Here is a 23636-nt window from a genome sequence, read left to right on the forward strand (position 1 = left end):
AAACTCATCACAGTTGCTACACGTATCGGTACGTGGGTAACCAAACGCTATGTTGAAGTCATTATTGAAGATTGTTCTATATGTTTCATAAGAAATCTTCAGTTCGCCACAACTTTTTGATGTATAATTCTTCAGGCAGATATGTCTTAGTGGAATCGTGCAAACTGTAGTGACTAGATCTTCCTTTCAGAGATTTAATATGAGCATGAACAGCACTCTTCACCTCTTCAGAAATTTTGTTGGGGCGATTTTTGTGTTTGCCTCTCTTATCCTTTGGTGCTGTTCCGTAATTTTTTAACGATGCTAGTATATAATCGACATTTGATCTCCTTATACCATGCAGAGCCATAAATGCTACCTTACAGACAACTTTTTCTTCCACATTTTTATCCATGACTACGCGGACTTTATAACAGTAACTAGCTTCCCGAAATAACACTTCTGCTTCCGGTTTTCTGTTCCTTCTTCGCCGAATTGGCAATATAGATATTAATCCTGCCAAATGCAAATTTTGTTCGTCATTTGACTTTAATTTAATGAAATGATTAATAATTTTTTCTTTACTTTCTTTAGATAATAGTTGTTCTAAACATTTTTTCCTGCATGTGCAGGCTCTTCCTGTTTCATGGGTTTGTAACCGCAATTTCTTACCGACCTCAGTAATTCTTCCAAATATTTTTCTTTTCTTTGTCTTCAACTCTTTACATCCACCGCTATCATCTTCACTTAAACCTACAGATGGACTTTCAGACATTTTGAGATATTATACAACACAAAAACCACAGAACTACTATATTGTTACTAACAATGTGTTGATTACGTCGTCAAGGCGAAAAAGAACACGTTTTGTTGCAACAATAATAGTTATTTAGGGCTTAATGCCGCGATACACATTATATTTTTTCTGCAATTATTACAATTTTATTAAAGTATTTAAATCATTTTGAATTACGTTTACCGACTGTCACTGTCAACTAAAAATTTAATAAATGACAAATAATACCAACCTAAATATTGTTGTCATTGTATATTTTTTATTCGTTTATATGGACTAAAAAAAGTCTGCTAACATACCTTGGGATACTATTAACTACAAAGAATGATGTTTTTTTTTGGACTTAACGGTTTTTTATACTGTTTTAGATGGACTTACTATGTTTTTCCTCTGTACATCTAAACTTATTTTGCGAATATCTCAAGACTAAACATGTTTTTATCTAAAACTCATTGATCATCTTGTAGGTCGTAATTTTTACTACAAGATTACTAGGACTTATCACGTTTTTCCCCTGAACCCTTCAAATACACAGTCATAATAATCCGTGTCAGAACAGTAGTGGCAGGGAAAAAAGTTAATCTGTTCTTATACTAAACACATTCAAAGGCCTGTAAATCATTCAACAATTCTTCAATAGAGTAATATGCTTTACACAATAAAACATCCTTAATCCTAGTTACAAAAACTTTAAATGTTTAAACATTGTATATTTCAAACATTCAAAGATATAATATAATGAAGGCAGTGTCAAAATTTTTAAATTGATAAAAGAAGAGCGGCAGTCTTCAGTATAGTTTAATTTGGCTATATTTCTAATGGCTCTTCTTTGTATACTAAATATTCTTTTATTAATCGCGGCGTGTCTCCAGGCAAGTAGTCTGTAACTAAGATGACTCTGAAAAAGCGCAAAATAAGCGGTGCGCAATACCTCCATCGATATTTTTTTCAAATGGCAATCCCCCATTTTTATTACGGAATATGATTTACTGAATCTAGTACAGTCAATATTAATATTGGTTACATAAGAAAATTGTCGAAAAACATTACTTTAAAGTTTAATTAGTTCAAATTCGATTGACATGAAAAAATAGCAGTAGCCATGAATATCAATCGGATTAATTATTATAAATAAAACATAAAATTATTAATAAATTAAATGAATAAATGAAAAATTAAAATTAAGTGTTCAAATAGTGCACCATAGGCAGCTTGACAGTAACCTAAACGATTTTTAAATTCTTCTTGACAATTCTCTAAGATATCAGGAGTTATTCTGAACTTCTCGGTTTCTGATTTTTAGTTCATCCAAAGTATTTGGTCTAGTGGTATAAACTTTGCTTTTCAGATATCCCCAAATGAAGAAGTTCAGCGGAGTCAAATCAGGTAATCTTGCAGGCCATTAATTGGCCCTCTTCTCCCAATCCATTGATTGGGAACTAATTGATTTAAATATGCACGAACAGATCTCAGACATTCAGACATTCTATTTTAATAAATTAACTACGAAAACAAACAAAAATTAATTCAAAAGTGATGTAAGAACAGTTTAAATCAGTGCTATAAGAAACAACAAGCTTTACCAAATCAGTGTTTGACACTTATGTATAAAACTTAGAGAATTGTTTAAAATGATTGGTTACCATAGTTACTCATGGCTACTGCTAAAGTAATTTTTCTCGAAAATGTTCTTATGTAACAAATATTAATATTGACTGTACTAAATTCAGAAAAACATCCTCTTTCATATACTGCAATAAAAATGGGGGATTGCCATTTGAAAAAAACATCGATGACGTCATAACTCGATTAAAAATGGCGAAAAAAATCTGTAATCTACACCAAAAAATTACAAAAAATTTAAATCTATTTTTAAAACTTAACCGCCGAAAAATGCAAAATGCATTGAAAAGAGGATACTTTATTTAATAATTGGTGATATTTCGACAAGGATTTTTCAAGAAATTAATTTTTTAGCGAATTTTGAAAATTATCGATGAAAATTTGCAACATCGAACATTTTATCAAAACTTCAAATATTGTTTTCTCAAAAACTAAAAGTTATTTTTCAAAACGTGTTGGTTGATTGGAAAGAAGACACTTTTATTCACACTTTGGGAAATTTTCATACTCATATTCCAAGAAATTGATTTTATACGAATTTTTAAAACTTAATCGGTGGAAATTGCAATATTCCATACATATATCATTAATATGGTAAAAATTTAAATAGATTATATATTTGAAACCTTTTCTATTTCTGAGCTATCTACGGAGGATGGAATAGAATCATAATGAAACAAATAAACATAAAAACGTTATTACTGGAAAAATTCTACAGGAACTATCCGAAAAATGTTACAAACTATTAACCTTCATATTTAATGCGATTCTGAAAACAAAGTCTGGAAAACATCTGGAGCATCTGGAAAGTTACTCATGTCATTTTATAAACCCGGAAAAAAAGCCAGATGAGATCACCTCGTATAAGCTTGCTACCTGTGCTCTCCAAAGTCTTCGAAAAGCTATATATCAAGAGACTCAATACTATATTAAAAGATTGGGAAATAATTCCGATTCATCAATTTCGCGACAAACACAATAGAGCAAGTTCACCGATTAATCAACCAAATTAAAAAAGAATCTAAATGCTAAAAGATGTTGTTCTGCAGCTTTCCCACACATATTTCAAGCCTTTGGTAAGTCAAATGTCTTATCAACTGCTGAAATATCAGACATGCATTTTTTTGTGAAACAAAATAGTGAATATTTTATTTATACCCCGTGCTAGCAGGAATATCTCAAGATAGCATTCTCGTTCCAGTAATGTATCTGTTATATACGTCAGATATGCCAACAATGAAACGTATCACTGTTGCAACATATGCTGATGACATTGCAGCTATGCAACTGATGACATCTGTAACATAATTCAAACATAATGCAGGAGTGCGAATCAGAGTCAATGAATTAATAATTAATGGCTTACGTTTCAGTGAATTATAAAAGAATAAAGATTGAAACATTTACTACCGTCCGATCAAGTTTACGAGGAAAGATAAATCTTTATCATAATAATAATATATATCGTAGTATTATTACAAAAATTCGTTATAATCAGAAATTCTATCCTAATCGAAAGCAAGACTACAACTGTTTTGAATAATTCTAATGTGAGATTAGATTTTGACATTTAGTTCAGATTCTTTGTTAATTAAAGTTTAATTAAGTCTCTTGATGGATAGAAAGAAAATATGTGATATGGTTTTTCTTTTTAAATTTGTAAATATTAAATTTTTTCTTTTATAAAAATGACCAAACGTAAAACTAAAGTTATAGCCTCAATAAGCCATGCCGAGGAACAAAGGCGAGCGTGAGTAACGTTGCAGAGTTATATCACCGTCACATATGAGCGAGGCCAACAAAACGGCGTTCAATTTAAGAAAGCTCACCTCTCCGTGGCATTCCGGGTTGTTATTTATGAGTAACCCGTTCGTTCGCTTGCGTGAAATGATATGCGCCGTGAGACGGGGATGGATATCACCCTTTGTGTAGACGAATGAACCTCCAACAACTCACGCAACTATATCTTTTATACTTTTATGCGATAGATTTCCCCGGATTTGGGGGGAAGACGATTTATATATGGAGAATATCCGGTTTATTAGTGTCACGGCATGGTGACAGATGATGTTCGCAAAATGGGAGCTCTTCGTTGACGATACGAAGTTTCAAAAATTAATTCCAGCGCGAGTTGAATTGGAATTTTAAAATTTCGATCGAGTATAATTTTTATGGCATGGTCGGTGATGCGGAAATGGGTAAAAAGGAGGATAGAAGGGTGGAGGGTAATGGAGGGGCAATTTACTTCATTTCCATTTCATTATCGTGGTAAGCGGTTTCGCTCATTTTTTTTTCTTTTGATGAAAACCTAAATAGTACTCTCTAATCATGAATAATATTACAGTGTATAAAGTTGTCATCAACAAATTCATCTACAATTTATTAGGTTTTGTAATCTTACGCTTCCAACATTTCCATTAATAATAAGCGTATTCATATCGTGGGATATGGTTCAAAGCAAAAAAACGAATCCCCTTTTTACCACATAGCATCCCTTATCTCAACGAACGTTCTATTCAGACGCCATCGCCTCTACGTGTTTTCGTTCGAAATTTCTTATATGGTTGGCAAACACAAAGGACACGAAACCTACGCAGAGTCAATTTGTTACTTGGTTTTCACCCTCTCACTCATCAAACACTCCGATTTTCAGAGAACCCTACAGCGTTTCAGCTTTTTCGTAGTGTGGTCGAGCTTGATTGCAGCCTTGGGAACAGTTAAATCTTTTCCCTTGTCAAGTGATACGTCAATTACTTATATTTACGATCTCTAAAGTATCTAAGCCTCAAAGAAACAAATCTATCTTTTATATTTTCTATTCTCCACTATGTAATATTATTTCACTGAATTCTGACAAAAGATTCCTCATTGAATTTGTAATTACAGTGGGATTGTGTTTAATTATTTGCAGTGAAGCAAAACAATATATATACGGAAATATATTGGATTACTACAAAGTTAACAATAACGAATTGATATTATATATCTATTATCGTGCCAATAATCCAATTAAATACATCTCTATTTCAATATAAATGCCAATTTTCAATGAAACACAAATCACTCTCAAAAGTAATACGAAATAATATGATAAAAATAATATTATGATTAATAAAAACTAATATTAACCTAATCTATTGAACGTGCTTATTAAATTTCCCGTCAAAACTCTAATATTGTGTACATTGGATAAACTGTTTGAAGTTTAGGTTCACAAATTTATTAAGCAAACAATAAACTATACTTTCTCGGGGATATTTGCCTCACATAATTAGAATCTGAGTTACGAATCAGTTTGAAACATCAAATTAAAGTTGAAGCATTTTACTTTAACACAATGAAACGTTTCGGACGTATCGTTATCACCCATGGTTTTTAATTTATGTAATAAAACGCATGTTGGCATAAATGTACTAAATTTGATGTTTCGCACTTTAATACAGATAGCTTAGTAATAATCATAATTGGGTTATAATTATTTACGGATCATGTTATGTCGGTTCATTATGCATATTTTTCATTAACAACTTTTTTTTCTAGCACTACTAGTTTTTGTCATAATAATAGTTGTTTTGTTATAGAAAAAGTTTTTATCCGAAAACGTCAATTTACAGATTTAAAGATTTTATGATTTATAACTAAACATTGGAAATAATTAGAACGAAATAGTTTATGGATTATGTATTTATGATCTATTTTGAACAATTTTTGTTACTATTGTTCTCATCCATAGTTTTTAATTTTTGAAATAAAACCAATGTTAATATAAATGTATTAAATTTGACGTATTTCACACTTTAGGTCAAATTACTTAGTAATAATCAAGAATGGGTTAAGATTACTTCCGGATCACGTTATGTCAGTTCGTTACATACATTTTTTATCAACAACACTTTTTCCTAGCAGTCGTAGGTTTTGTGTCATGTTATAATAAAAGTTGTTATCTAAAAACGTCAATTTAGAAATTTGAGGCTTTTAGGGTTTATGAGTAAAAATCCGAGATGGTTATATCAAAATTGTTATGGATTATGTATTTATGATCTATTTTGAACATTTTTTAGTAGTAATGTTGTCACCCACAGTTTTTACATTTTGAAATAAAACCCATGTTAGCATAAATGTAGTAAATTTAACGTATTTCACACTTTAAGTCAAATTACTTGGTAATAATCATAAATGGGTTAAAATTACTTCCGGATCATGTTATGGCGGTTCATTATATACATTTTTCTGCAATAACATTTTTTCCCAGCAGTTATAGTTTTTGTGTCATAATAAAAGTTGTTATCTAAAAACGTCAATTTAGAAATTTGAGGATTTTAGGGTTTATAAGTGAAAATTCGAAATGGTTATATCAAAATCGTTTATGGATTATATATTTATGATCTATTTTGAACATTTTTTAGTAGTAATGTTGTCACCCACAGTTTTTACATTTTGAAATAAAACCCATGTTAGCATAAATGTAGTAAATTTAACGTATTTCACACATTAAGTCAAATTACTTGGTAATAATCATAAATGGGTTAAGATTACTTCCGGATCATGTTATGGCGGTTCATTATATACATTTTTCTGCAATAACATTTTTTCCTAGCAGTTATAGTTTTTGTGTCATAATAAAAGTTGTTATCTAAAAACGTTAATTTAGAAATTTGAGGATTTTAGGGTTTATAAGTGAAAATTCGAAATGGTTATATCAAAATCGTTTATGGATTATGTATTTATGATCTATTTTGAACAATTTTTATTAGTAACGTTGTCACCCATATTTTTTAATTTTTGAAATAAAACCCATATTAGCATAAATGTATTAAATTTGACGTATTTCACACTTTAAGTCAAATTACTTAGTAATAATCATAAATGGGTTAAGATTACGTCCGGATCATGTTATGGCGGTTCATTATATACATTTTTCTGCAATAACATTTTTTCCTAGCAGTTATAGTTTTTGTGTCATAATAAAAGTTGTTATCTAAAAACGTGAATTTAGAAATTTGAGGATTTTATGGTTTATAAGTGAAAATTCGAAATGGTTATATCAAAATCGTTCATGGATTATGTGTTTATGATCTATTTTGAACAATTTTTATTAGTAACGTTGTCACCCATATTTTTTAATTTTTGAAATAAAACCCATATTAGCATAAATGTATTAAATTTGACGTATTTCACACTTTAAGTCAAATTACTTGGTAATAATCAAAAATGGGTTAAGATTACTTCCGGATCATGTTATGTTGCTTCGTTATATACAATTTTCATCAACAATATTTTTTCCTAGCAGTTGTAGTTTTTGTGTCATAATAAAAGTTGTTATCTAAACACGTCAATTTAGAAATTTGAGGATTTTAGGGTTTATGAGTAAAAATTCGAAACGGTTATATCAAAATCGTTTATGGATTGTGTATTTATGATCTACTTTGAACAATTTTTATTAGTAATGTTGTCACCCATAGCTTTTAAATTTTGAAATAAAACCCATGTTAGCATAAATGTAGGAAATTCGACGTATTCCACACTTTAAGTCAAATTACTTGGTAATAATCATAAATGGGTTAAAATTACTTCCGGATCATGTTATGTCGGTTCGTTATGTACATTTTTCATCAACAACATTTTTTTCTAGCAGTTGTAGTTTTTGTGTCATAATAAAAGTTGTTATCTAAAAACGTCAATTTAGAAAATTGAGGATTTTAATGTTTACGAGTAAAAATTCGAAATGGTTATATCAAAATCGTTTATGGATTTTGTATTTATGATCTATTTTGAACAATTTTTATTAGTAACGTTGTCATCCATATTTTTTAATTTTTGAAATAAAACCCATATTAGCATAAATGTATTAAATTTGACGTATTTCACACTTTAAGTCAAATTACTTGGTAATAATCAAAAATGGGTTAAGATTACTTCCGGATCATGTTATGTTGATTCGTTATATACAATTTTTATCAACAACATTTTTTCCTAGCAGTTGTAGTTTTTGTGTCATAATAAAAGTTGTTATCTAAAAACGTCAATTTAGAAAATTGAGGATTTTAATGTTTACGAGTAAAAATTCGAAATGGTTATATAAAAATCGTTTATGGATTCTGTATTTATGATCTATTTTGAACAATTTTTATTAGTAACGTTGTCACCCATATTTTTTAATTTTTGAAATAAAATCCATCTTAGCATAAATGTATTAAATTTGACGTATTTCACACTTTAAGTCAAATTACTTGGTAATAATCAAAAATGGGTTAAGATTACTTCCGGATCATGTTATGTTGATTCGTTATATACAATTTTCATCAACAACATTTTTTCCTAGCAGTTGTAGTTTTTGTGTCATAATAAAAGTTGTTATCTAAAAACGTTAATTTAGAAATTTGAGGATTTTAGGGTTTATAAGTGAAAATTCGAAATGGTTATATCAAAATCGTTTATGGATTATGTATTTATGATCTGTTTTGAACAATTTTTATTAGTAACGTTGTCACCCATAGTTTTTAATTTTTTAAATAAAACCCATGTTAGCATAAATGTAGTAAATTCGACGTATTCCACACTTTAAGTCAAATTACTTAGTAATAATCATAAATGGGTTAAAATTAGTTCCGGATCATATTATGTCGGTTCGTTATATACATTTTGCATCCAGAACATTTTTTCCGAGCAGTTGTAGTTTTTGTGTCATAATAAAAGTTATTATCTAAAAACGTCAATTTAGAAATTTGACGATTTTAGGGTTTATAAGTAAAAATTCGAAATGGTTATATAAAAATCGTTTATGGATTACGTATTTATGATCTATTTTGAACAATTTTTGTTAGTATTGTTCTCATCCATAGTTTTTAATTTTTGAGATATAACCCATGTTGCCATAAATGTGTTAATTTGTGAAAATCAAACTTGGAGCATTCATTTAGAATTCTTTGACAACTTTAATTATGAAAATCGTTTCTTCGTATCTCGACTAGTTTTTGAAAAACAAGATTTTAAAGTTAATGAAAATGTTGCTTCAACTACAAACAAGTATTCGAATTTTGTTAGCGAGATAATTTATGATGAAAATTTTAAACGTTAAAATTGGAGCAATCTAATTACTTATAATTGGTATATTGTGCAGTGGAATGTTTCAGGTTGATTGTGTAATAAATTGCTGCTTGTTGAACTTCAATAAGGTTTAAATTACGACGAAATGCTAGAGATGCGACGGTTAAATCCAGGAACCTCTTGAGGACTGATCAAGACATCGAAAAGAGGTTGGGGGGAACTTTAAGGCAGATAATGAACGTTATACGAGCAGTGAAGTGTCTCCGAGTGGTTTGCGGGAGCAGCAGTCCTTGAAAAAGGACCCCATTTGCGAGATATGAAATTTTCCACTCCCGTTCTCAGCGAGGACCCACTTATACCTGTGCCATCCACATATTCCACCTTATACATATAAAGCACATCCAATTTACAACGTTCGCCGAATAACACCGGAAGGACGAGTTTAGAACGTTAAAGCGTCCAGAGCGGAGACGAATTTTTTAATTACACTCCACCGGACGTTACGACCAATAAAAGTGTTAATAAAACGGTCGCAGAGCTCATAATATTTCGACATGGCAAAGTGGATAATGTCGGAGTACGCGTGAGGAGATGCCACAATTTTACGGGGCCTCCGCGTTCAAGATTGATGTTTACGAGGAATTTTTATGACTCGTTACAAGTTTTATTACCGCCCTCTGTTGTCCATCGATCGATAACATACACCCTTATTTCACCTCATCCCAATCTTTATCGTATTTTTCAAACTTAAGTAGATTTAAAACAGATTTTAACTTAAAGAAATTAAAATTAATCATTAAATAGTATGTAATGATTTCGTTGTAGGAGAAGCTTGAGAATTGTTGGTTGGTGCAACGTAGCCTCCGTCTCCAAGACCCAATTTCATAGCAATTACATTGAACAGACTGCGGACAGACGATACGAGTGCAATGACACGGAAAGGGGTCACACGACGGTAATTGCCTGGTTGCAAGACGCAGAGCGTCGCGACGCTTTCCACCACGTGGAAACCATGTAGTAGTTAGGTGTATACATATAAAGTTGGTTCCCACATGGATAAGATCAAAGTAACTATTTTGCGTTGAGGGGCTATTTGTGGTCTAAACGGTCCGGGTACCGACGACAAGGAACGATGCCCCTTTAAGCCAATGGCCATAAACAATTTCTTAATGGGACGCGGGCATGAAGTGTCTCTTTTGCAAGTTTATCTTGACTTTGAACGATTATGAGGACGGCTCGGGTCACGAACGCTACAAGTTTTGCCGCAAATTGCGATGGGAACAAATAAGGTAGTCCGGTGAAGTCTTCAAGAAGTGGAACAAGTTTTTATACTTGTATATTGTTGCGGTCAGAAGAAACCGAAAAGTTTGACAAGTTACAGTTGTGATCTATTACGTTTTCGTTGTACATTTTCCACATTTGAATTTCAAATGAAATAGTTCTATTAACATGAATAAGTTATATTCATAACATTATTTCGTTGATGCATGTATATACAGATTTCTGTTTATAGTGTATTATTTATATTTTGATTCACAATGGGTCACACAAATTGAGCGGCCGCTATTATTGCAATATTCACTCGGTGGTGGCCGATTGAATTACGCAAAGCGTTAGTATGCGTTGCGCGGAATTACGTTGGTCGTAAATATTATTTTTGGACGTGTTTTGGCTCGCTTTGCATCGCTGTTTTGGAACGCGAAGGTGCACCAGCTGCAATTTCGTTTCAACAATATTAGCAATAGGAACGGATTTGGAAATGTTTTATAGGCGATTTTATCGGATTTCATTACAAAAAGCTTGTTTTAGATAAAAAAATTTAACATAGAAGGGATCATGTAAACCATAACACCTAGAACACATAATCAAAAAATAATGTTAATAAAACGATTATTTTCCAGATTTCTTGATTCAAACTAGTGGTGGAACGGATATCCGGCAACTATCCGGTATCCATTTTTTAAAATTCGGCCGGATACCAGATATTAAAAACCTATTACTTAGTACTCCACCATTCACAGGAATTAGTATCTCTTTTAGGTGTTGGACACTGTAGATAATAATCAAGTTCAATAGAACTTTTTTTCATTGAATACAACTTTACTTATATCAGGTTTGTCACTAGCAACCTCATTATAACAATCCCAATACGATATATAAAATCTCTTGTTGCAGTTTCGTCTAGTTTTCTTCTCTTCGCTTATAATTCATCATCACATCATTACTAACAGAACTGTCCCTGTTATCACTTTCGATTATTAATTAAAGTATCCTATTTTTAATGTAAAAAACCGTTTTAAGAAATCAGTTTCAGTTCTTGAGAAATAAATTTTTGAAATGATCGTCAATTTTTTCGAATTTTGTAACTCACCGATTAAGTTTTAAAAATTCGTATAAAATCCATTTCTTGGAGTATGCGTATGAAAATTTCCCAAAGTGTTAATAAGACTTCCTCTTTCCAATGAGCTAACACGTTTTGAAAAATAACTTTTAGTTTTTGAAAAACCATATTTGAAGTTTTGATAAAATTTTCGATGTTACAATTTTCATCGATAACTCTCAAAATTCGCTATAAAATTACTTTCTTGAAGGATCCTTGTGGAAATATCACCAATTATTAATTAACGGATCCTCCTTTTAATGCAACAAGCCGTTTTGATAAATCACTTTTAGTTCATGAGAAATAAATTTTTGAAATGATCGACAATTTTTCGAATTTTGCAATTTTCGCCGATTAAGTTTCAAAAATTCGTATAAAATCCATTTCTTGAAATACGAGTATGAAATTTTCTCGAAGTGTTAATAAAAGTGTCTTCTTTCCAATGAGCCAACCCGTTTCGAAAAACAGCTTTTAGTTTTTGAGAAAACAATATTTGAAGTTTTGAAAAAAATTTCGATGTTGCAATTTTCATCGATAACTTTCAAAATTCGCTATAAAATTAATTTCTTGAAGGGTCCTTGTGGAAATATCACCAATTATTAATTAAGGTACACTCTTTTTAATGTAAAAAGCCGTTTTGAAAAATCACTTTTAGTTCTTGAGAAATAAATTTCTGAAATAATCGAAAATTTTTTTTGAATTTTGCAATTTTTGCCGATTAAGTTTTCAAAATTCATATAAAATCCATTTCTTGGAATATGAGTATGAAAATTTCCCAAAGTGTTAATAAGACTTCCTCTTTCCAATGAACTAACACGTTTTGAAAAATAACTTTTACTTTTTGAGAAAACTATATTTGAACTTTTGATAAATTTTTCGATGTTGCAATTTTCATCGATAACTCTCAAAATTCACTATAAAATTCATTTCTTGAAGAATCCTTGTGGAAATATCACCAATAATTAATTAAAGTATCCTCTTTCTAATGCAACAAGCCGTTTTGAAAAATCACTTTTAGTTTTTGAGAAAAAAATTTTTGAAATGATCGACAATTTTTAGAATTTCGCAATTTTCGCCAATTAAGTTTAAAAAATTCGTATAAAATCCAGTTCTTGGAATATGAGTATGAAAATTTCTCAAAATATTATAAAAGTGTCCTCTTTCCAATGAACTAACACGTTTTGAAAAATAGCTTTTAGTTTTTGAGAAAACAATATTTGAAGATATGATAAAATTTTCGATGTTGCAATTTTAATCGATAATTTTCAAAATTCGCTATGAAATTAATTTCTTGAAGGATCCTTATGGAAATATCACCAATTATTAATTAAAGTATCTTCTTTTTAATGCCAAAAGTCGTTTTGAAAAATCACTTTTAGTTCTTGAGAAATACACTTTTGAAATGATCGACAATTTTTTCCAATTTTGCAATTTTCGTCGATTAAGTTTTAAAAATTCGTATAAAATCCGTATCTTAGAATATGAGTATGAAAATTTCCCAAAGTGTTAATAAGAGTGTCCTCTTTCCAATGAATCAACACGTTTTTAAAAATAACTTTTAATAAGTTTTGATAAAATTTTCGATATTGCAAATTTTCATCGATAATTTTCAAAATTCGCTATAATATTAATTTCTTGAAGGATCCTTGTGGAAATATCAGCAATTATTAATTAAAGTATCCTCTTTTTAATGCAACAAGCCGTTTTGAAAAATCGCTTTTAGTTTTTGAGAAATAAATTTTTGAAATGATCGACAATTTTTTCGAATTTTGCAATTTTCGCCGATTAAGTTTTAAAAATTCGTATAAAATTCATTTTTTGGAATAAGAGTATGAAAATTTTCCAAAGTGTTAATAAGACTTCCTCTTTCCAATGAACTAACACGTTTTGAAAAATAACTTTTATTTTTGAGAAAACAATATTTGAAGTTTTGATAAAATTTTCGATGTTGCAATTTTCATCGATAACTCTCAAAATTCGCTATAAAATTCATTTCTTGAAGGATCCTTGTGAAAATATCACCAATTATTAATAAAAGTATCCTCTTTTTAATGCAACAAGCCGTTTTGAAAAATCACTTTTAGTTTTTGAGAAAAAAATTTTTGAAATGATCGACAATTTTTAGAATTTCGCAATTTTCGCCAATTAAGTTTAAAAAATTCGTATAAAATCCAGTTCTTGGAATATGAGTATGAAAATTTCTCAAAATATTATAAAAGTGTCCTCTTTCCAATGAACTAACACGTTTTGAAAAATAGCTTTTAGTTTTTGAGAAAACAATATTTGAAGATTTGATAAAATGTTCGATGTTGCAATTTTAATCGATAATTTTCAAAATTCGCTATAATATTAATTTCTTGAAGGATCCTTGTGGAAATATCAGCAATTATTAATTAAAGTATCCTCTTTTTAATGCAACAAGCCGTTTTGAAAAATCGCTTTTAGTTTTTGAGAAATAAATTTTTGGAATGATCGACAAATTTTTCGAATTTTACAATTTTCGCCGATTAAGTTTTAAAAATTCTTATAAAATTCATTCTTTGGAATAAGAGTATGAAAATTTTCCAAAGTGTTAATAAGACTTCCTCTTTCCAATGAACTAACACGTTTTGAAAAATAACTTTTAGTTTTTGAGAAAACAATATTTGAAGTTTTGATAAAATTTTCGATGTTTCAATTTTCATCGATAATTCTCAAAATTCGCTATAAAATTCATTTCTTGAAGGATCCTTGTGAAAATATCACCAATTATTAATAAAAGTATCCTCTTTTTAATGCAACAAGCCGTTTTGAAAAATCACTTTTAGTTTTTGAGAAAAAAATTTTTGAAACAATCGACAATTTTTTCGAATTTTACAATTTCCGCTGATTAAGTTTTAAAAATTCGTATAAAATCCAGTTGTTAGAATATGAGTATTAAAATTTCTCAAAATATTAATAAGAGTGTCCTCTTTCCAATGAACTAACATGTTTTGAAAAATAACTTTTAGTTTTTGAAAAAACAATATTTGAAGTGTTGATAAACTTTTCGATGTTGCAATTTTCATCAATAATTTTCAAAATTCGCTATAAAATTAATTTCTTGAAGGATCCTTGTGGAAATATCACCACTTATTAATTATAGTATCCTCCTTTTAATGCAACAAGCCGTTTTGATATATCACTTTTAGTTGTTGAGAAATAAATTTTTGAAACAATCGACAATTTTTTAGAATTTTGCAATTTTCGCCGATTAAGTTTTAAAAATTCGTATAAAATCCAGTTCTTGGAATATGAGTATGAAAATTTCTCAAAATATTAATAAGAGTGTCCTCTTTCCAATGAACTAACACGTTTTGAAAAATAGCTTTTATTTTTGAGAAAACAATATTTGAAGTTTTGATAAAATTTTCGATGTTGCAATTTTCATCGATAATTTTCAAAATTCGCTATGAAATTAATTTCTTGAAAGATTCCTGTGGAAATATCACTACTTATTAATTAAAGTATCCTCCTTATAATGCAACAAGCCGTTTTGAAAAATCGCTGTTTGCTTTTGACAAATAAATTTTTGAAATGATCGACAATCTTTTCGAATTTTGCAATTTTCACCGATTAAGTTTTAAAAATTAGTATAAAATCCATTTCTTGGAATATGAGTATGAAAACTTTTCAAAGTGTTAATAAGAGTGTCCTCTTTCCAATGAATCAACACGTTTTTAAAAATAACTTTTAATTTTTGAGAAACAATATATCAAGTTTTGATAAAATTTTCGATGTTGCAAATTTTCATCGATAATTTTCAAAATTCGCTATAATATTAATTTCTTGAAGGATCCCTGTGGAAATATCAGCAATTATTAATTAAAGTATCCTCTTTTTAATGCAACAAGCCGTTTTGAAAAATCGCTTTTAGTTTTTGAGAAATAAATTTTTGAAATGATCGACAATTTTTTCGAATTTTGCAATTTTCGCCGATTAAGTTTTAAAAATTCGTATAAAATTCATTTTTTGGAATAAGAGTATGAAAATTTTCCAAAGTGTTAATAAGACTTCCTCTTTCCAATGAACTAACACGTTTTGAAAAATAACTTTTAGTTTTTGAGAAAACTATATTTGAAGTTTTGATAAAATTTTCGATGTTTCAATTTTCATCGATAACTCTCAAAATTCGCTATAAAATTACTTTCTTGAAGGATCCTTGTGGAAATATCAGCAATTATTAATTAAAGTATCCTCTTTTTAATGCAACAAGCCGTTTTGAAAAATCGCTTTTAGTTTTTGAGAAATAAATTTTTGAAATGATCGACAATTTTTTCGAATTTTGCAATTTTCGCCGATTAAGTTTTAAAAATTCGTATAAAATCCATTTCTTGGAATATGAGTATGAAAATTTCCCAAAGTGTTAATAAGACTTCCGCTTTCCAATGAACTAACACGTTTTGAAAAATAACTTTTATTTTTTGAGAAAACTATATTTGAAGTTTTGATAAAATTTTCGATGTTTCAATTTTCATCGATAATTCTCAAAATTCGCTATAAAATTCATTTCTTGAAGGATCCTTGTGAAAATATCACCAATTATTAATAAAAGTATCCTCTTTTTAATGCAACAAGCCGTTTTGAAAAATCATTTTTAGTTTTTGAGAAAAAAATTTTTGAAATGATCGACAATTTTTAGAATTTCGCAATTTTCGCCGATTAAGTTTTAAAAATTCGTATAAAATCCAGTTCTTGGAATATGAGTATGAAAATTTCTCAAAATATTATAAAAGTGTCCTCTTTCCAATGAACTAACACGTTTTGAAAAATAGCTTTTAATTTTTGAGAAAACAATATTTGAAGATATGATAAAATTTTCGATATTGCAATTTTAATCGATAATTTTCAAAATTCGCTATGAAATTAATTCCTTGAAGGATCCCTGTGGAAATATCACCACTTATTAATTACAGTATCCTCCTTTTAATGCAACAAGCCGTTTTGAAAAATCGCTGTTTGCTTTTGACAAATAAATTTTTGAAATGATCGACAATTTTTTCGAATTTTGCAATTTTCGCCGATTAAGTTTTAAAAATTCGTATAAAATCCAGTTGTTGGAATATCAGTGTGGTAAAAGTGTCTTCTTTCCAATGAACCAACCCGTTTTGAAAAAAAACTTTTAGTTTTTGAGAAAACAGAGAAATAAATCTTTATTACAGCTATCAACCTAATGGTCTTTCCGCTGGCTATAATTACAACAAAGAATTTAACAATATTATTATTAATTGTCAGATAAGTATTTATGAAAAAAGTTCGAATATTGTCTTCCTCTGATCAACGTCTATCTGTGCAGCTTGTCTTTTTAAACATAATTTATGTATTTTTTCATAATTGTATCTGTTGTCTAAAAATTTCTTCCGTAGTCTGTCACAAGTTTCCGTAGTAGACACTTTGTTGTTAAATTATAACCGGGAGACGTGCTCTCACCTTTATACAAATACGGTATGTATTCCTCTTCCTCTACATCAGATATTGGTTCTTGATTTACTACTCTTTCAGCTGCCGCATTAAAATTGTTATACCAATCTGTTACCACTTTTTCATTAGCTTTGTCAAATAAGGGATTATTACAAGGTGTGAACGCGGTTATGAAATGTTCTGCAAAAGCTTCTGATTTTTCACTATCTGTATGATAAGAAATTGTTGTATATTAACGTAGGAATCAATACTGATCTTTTGTACTTGGTTATGCCTTTAACTTTGGTCCAAAATGCCTTTGTCGCCTTTTAGCTATGCACAAACTTCAAGCCATTTTTTCAATTGATAATCTTTGACCAACACATGTATCTCTTTATTTAATTGATTGAGATGTCGTTTTAACAAATCGTGCTTAGTACGTACGTATTTTCTGTAACATCTACGTTTATCATGGATCTTATTTAAAATATACCTGGGAAGCACATTTTTATAATAGGATACCGTCGATTGTGGTGTATATTGTTGAATTTTATTAGTAATATATGTCTGGAATTTCTCTATTAATGATTCGTCCATATTTGAACTAAAGTGTTCGTTTATAAAACTTTCTAAATCTTTATTCAACTCTTCTACATTTGTTCTTCTAATATCGTATTTGATGTTGAAAAAACAATATTTGAAGTTTTGATAACATTTTCGATGTTGCAATTTTCATCAATAATTTTCAAAATTCGCTATAAAATTAATTTCTTGAAGGATCCTTGTGGAAATATCACCAATTATTAATTAAAGTATCCCCTTTTTAATGCAAAAAGCCCTTTTGACAAATCAGTTTTACTTCTTGAGAAATAAATTTTTGAAATAAACGACAATTTTTTCGAATTTTGCAATTTTCGCCGATTAAGTTTTAAAAATTCGTAAAAAATCCTTTTCTTGGAATATGAGTATGAACATTTCCCAAAATGTTAATAAAAGTGTCTTCTTTCCAATAAACCAACCCGTTTTGAAAAATAACTTTTAGTTTTTGAAAAAACAATATTTGAAGTTTTGATAAAATTTTCGATGTTGCAATTTTCATCGATAACTTTCAAAATTCATTATAAAATTCATTTCTTGAAGAATCCTTGTGGAAATATCGCCAATTATTAATTAATCTATCCTCTTTTTAGAGTTGCTTCGTGAGTTAAATCAGCATAAAAAAAGTTTATTTTGTATCTTGGATCAAAATAAGTTGACATATCTTATCAACTTTCTTATTAATTTAATTTTTTTCAAATATGGCAATAATGGGGCAAAGTAGGGTATCACTTCAGAAATGCACCATAAGTTATAACCATAATGCCCGGATAACCGGATATCCGGCCGAAAGGGATGCTGAATATCTAATATCTTTTCGCAAAATCACTATCCGTTCTACCACTAATTCAAACGCTGCGATGAAAAACTCGCTGAAACTGAACACCCCTTTTAAACATTCGTTAGAGAGGGAACAGCAAACGGTCCAATAATTACCTGCAGCTATTAATCACTGATTCAACGCAAACGCGATTTTTAAATGCGATATACGCTGATGAAACATTTATCACGGTTACAAAACCATACCAGATCTCGATTGCTGACTGTGCAAACGGTTCAGATTCCAAATACAACGATTCGATTGATTTAAAACGACAGAATAGTGAAACAATATTAATCTATATGATTTCGTAACGATTCTTTTTTAATTACTTACATCGATGATTCTCTTATTTCTTGTGTTCGTATTTTATCGAGTAACAATAAATAAAATGTTATATAAAGCTTGGCTCACAAGCTTAATTACGTAGTATTAAATTATCTCCAAGTTGTAAACTAGCTCTTGAGTTTAATTTGCATGAGTACAGTAACTTGGCCAAGTGGATTGGGCCCAGTAATTCAATGTTACAGTTGATCGCACCCTCTTTTTCAATTTTTATTTATCATTTCGCAATGCTGTTATCAATCAATGTGGCAATTTTTGGTAATAACAACTGTGAGGGTGTAGAACGTTGCCAAAATCTACTTGCATATGGTTCTTGTAAGAATTAGCCTTGGTACTACATGATTATAAAAGAGAACGTACCATATAATTTGAGGAGTGTTGTATGTATGTAAGATTTCAGAGGAAATGCCAGAATCCAGTTCGGAGGTGCATTCCAGATTGCAGCAGTTCTCAATCAACGATTTTCTTTTCGATGGCCTTAAATCAATGGTTAGCAAACGTTTTCTAGAAACTAAGTCACCCATTGAGGGTGTCCTTAGACTGAAGAGAACTCTTAAGGACTAACAACTTTTTGAGGCTATTATCAATGATCTAGTTATTTCTGAATGCATCATTTAGTAATGTTTCGGAAACTGAGGACGATAGTAAAGTGAAAAACTATTATTGATGGAGTACCATGACATCAATAAAAATTATTCGCATTGAACCAAATAGGTGTGATCCATAACAAATTCTAACCTAGCTATCAAAATTTTGTAGAAAGGTGATAATTGTTGACTTGATAAAATTATTAGTTAAATTATCTCATACTCAATGATAAAATTGTTCTTATTGAACCAAGTAATCATAAACTATAACTATTTCCAATCTGGTTGTCTCAAATCGATGATAATGAAGATTTGGGTTGGAGTTCTGAAGAAGAAGAGAATACCAGCGATTGGGATGACGAAGATGATAGTGAAGACGACGCTTCAGATGATGGGGCAACTTCAGAAATTACGTCATTTGATGTAGCATGGACTTCTGCATGTATTCCACGACATCCTTTTCCTTTCACAGGAAATTCTGGGGTTCAAATTCTTCTTTCAAAAAACAAAATATAAAACCTAAATCTAGAACTAATCTTTGGTACGATACAAACGTAAAAGAAATTAGGGCATTCCTTGGTTTGCTCCTTATTCAAGGAGTTGATTCAAATCTCGATAGTAAATTATATTTTACAAGACGTGAAAGTATCACCGTTCTTTTTTTCGAATAATAACCGAAGAACGCTTTTTCCTAATACAAAAATGTTTACACTTTTGTAATAACGAAGAATTTTCATCTGCTCGTACAACAAAAAAATGGTATAAAATTGCGCCAATCTTAGATTAGCTGAGAAATAAATTTATGTCTATATACATTCCAGAGAAAAATGTTGCTATTGATGAACCATCTAAACAGCGGCGGCCGGCGGAGGTTTGGGATCAAAATGTTCGCCCTTTGTGAAAGCGTAAGTGGATATGTCTATAATTTTTTCTGTTAGCTGAACCAAATAATCCAATTTTCGCAATAATCCAACAACAAACACTTACCTTTAGATTGACAGCTACCAGACCAACTATCGTTCGTGCACAAGAATTGATACAATCTTTAGATATGGCATTACCTCAGGTACTTACCTACCAATATTCTGAAGTGCCTCCATGGTTGTTGAATTCCATTGAAGCTAGTTTGGACCTCACTAAATTTACAAAATCAAACGCCCCCCATGCAATGTTTCTTGCTGATTTTCACAACATAGTGCATACTTATCCTGATGCCTTTTGTGTTTACACTGATGGATCAAAAAAAGAAAACGGTGTTGGTAGTGCAATATCAGTCGATAATACAGAACATTCCTGGACGCTTCAACCATGTTCCTCAATATTTCTTGCAGAGTTATATGCAATATTCCAAGCACTACTATACATAAATATGAACCTCAATAACCGCAGTTTTCTAATAATAAGTGATTCGCTTAGTAGTATCAAATCCTTACAAAACCTGTACACAAAAGAAGCAATGCTACAACAAATCTTAGGCACACTAGACAGCATCACAAAACAAATAATAAAGTTATTTTTATATGGGTGCCAAGTCACGTTGGAATTGGGGGGAATGAACGTGCTGATTGTGCAGCATCCGAGGCTGCAGATAAAGCAACAATGGATGTGAACTTTTGCAGATATAAAGATATTGCAAAACATGTAAGATCCTTGATTTATAACAGCTGGGAAGAACAATGGCAAAATAATCCAAGTTTCTTGAAAAAAAAATCAAACCCCATGTCTATCGAATAAGTTCCGAAAGGGAATTAAGCAGGTCAGAACAAGTGAAACTAAGTAGATTGCGCATTGGCCATACATCGTTGACCTCCAAATATATGTTAAAAGGGGAGCAGAGACCTATGTGTTCAAATTGTAATAGGGAACTCACTTTAGAACACATCATTGTAGGATGTACATTATACGAACAAGCAAGAAATATTTATAATAAAACAAGCATAGAGTCTGCCTATGAAAACTCATTGAATCTGATCAAATATTTTAAAGACATACAACTATTCGACCAACTTTGAATGTGCTACTATGTGGTCCTGAGTGAAATTATTGTGAGTGCTAATGGCCTATGACGTCGAAGCGCTATTTTTTTCTTTTTTTCAATAATAATAATAATAATATAATTTTTTCATATATACTGGTGCAAGTACAATATATATGGAGAATCGTACTATGCCAATGAGCCAATCTCGTCACGAATTGTGTTAGAACTAATCGATCCTTTATTGAACCAAGGATATTGTCTATATATTGACAACTATTATACTAGTATTGACTTGTTAGATAAGTTAGTAAGAAAACTAACTGATTGCATTGGTACAGTGAGAAAAAGTTGCGTTAATATTCCTGTAGAAGTAAAAACCAAGAAGCTGCAAAAAGGAGAACACATATCTATGTATAAACGGAAACAACTGGTTTTGAAGTGGTACGACAAAAAAGAGGTATTATTTGCAAGCAGCTTGCATGATGACGCGAAGAGACCTGTACCAGTTAGAGGAGGAGGATTAGTTGAGAAGCCAGAAGTAGTATTAGACTATAATGCCAATATGGGAAGAGTAGACTTGGCTGATAGTAATTTACATTTCTATTCCTCTGCAAGAAACAGGCTTAAAAATATTATATTGTGAAATAATAAATATAATATTTTTCATAAAATCAATATATAATTACAACCCATAGTTTCTCCTTCCTCTTTGCAAGTTCTAGTTAAAATAATGAGTACAAAGTTTTATTTTTCAACAAAATTTTACTAAACATTGTGCACAATCCTAAACACTGTCACAGAATAGAATAAGATGAATGTAACGTAAAAAACAAATTGTGTGGTGGATATGAGGAAAAGCAAATTTCTTTTGATGGATACGACGAATACATAGGTTAGCTGCTAAAATACGTGGCCTCTAGGAGAGCCACTACCTGCAGCGTATCAAGGCGCTTAACGGATTAATAACCTAATTATAGATCGTGTAACATTAGTCAACACATATAGTCTTGAAATTTTATGGAAGTTTAGGCCACACTCGTTTGGCCCGTGGAATTGAATTATAGCTATTTAATCCTTTGCTTTATGGGTAAAGGACTATGTTGCAGAAACGTATGTTAGGAAGATAGTTTTGATGAGTACTGTCTGCAATAACGAGAGATCCCAGCTACTGGGGTTATACTTGGCTTTCCTTTCGAAAAGTGTATTACAACACCTTTTTTCACATATGGTTTTGAAGTTATCCTACCCGAAGCATTACTACCTCTAGTTGTGTCCCCCTCTGATTTATATATATTGTAATAATAACCGTTTACCAGTAGTTTAGTCTTGTTTGATTATCGTATTGATCGTAGAAGAGTTTTTTTTGAACAATTATAAAATAATGTTAGATACTATACGCTAGTGAATTTCGGTACATTTTATTGTTCTTTAATGTTCTAATCATAAACTATCACCTGTAAAGTCGATGCGAAGTAATTTTAAAGATTCGATATCAGATAACCTCAATTTAAATTTTTCAAAATTATTTATTTAAATCTTTATCTACCCGGATCAAACCTATTTAGAACGATAAACTTAACTTGGTTAACAAAGAAAATAATTAATATTTGTATGGAATAATGAAATTTGAATGAAAATTTACAAAATTAATTTGAACATATTGGAAAATTTATCGTTGAGATCAGAAGAAAATGAATGGAGATTTGAAAATTGATTTAAAAGAGCATCAAAATTACGAAATATCACGCATAATTATAAATAATTTTAAAAATTTAAATAATAATTTGACAAATTGAATTAGAGACATTTCAAATGTCAAAGTTGGCTACATTGAAAAAACTAAGACACAAATTCCAAATCCATAAATTTAACCAATCAGGAGAGGTTATTTGGAAATTTATCCTCCGAAAAACGGAATTTATCAACAAAAAGAGGGTGCTTCCTGTTGTCTAAAGAAACACACACGTTTTTTTTTTGCTCTGCTGAAAATTAATTAAATCAACGTGTTAACGAGTTTAAAAAATTATATCCGTTCCTGTTCAATAATTTCGAAGAAACGATTAAAC

General features: G+C 30.2%; 1 protein-coding gene across 2 annotated transcripts in view; it reads left to right on the top strand.

Moving 5' to 3' along the window:
* The window catches only part of LOC111416400 (uncharacterized), a 168706-nt gene that overhangs the window by 25882 nt on the left and 119188 nt on the right, over positions 1-23636 (top strand). The gene's annotated exons all lie outside the window — the stretch shown is intronic.

This window comes from Onthophagus taurus, chromosome 7, assembly GCF_036711975.1.
Source record: "Onthophagus taurus isolate NC chromosome 7, IU_Otau_3.0, whole genome shotgun sequence".
In the NCBI taxonomy this organism is placed as follows: domain Eukaryota; kingdom Metazoa; phylum Arthropoda; class Insecta; order Coleoptera; family Scarabaeidae; genus Onthophagus; species Onthophagus taurus.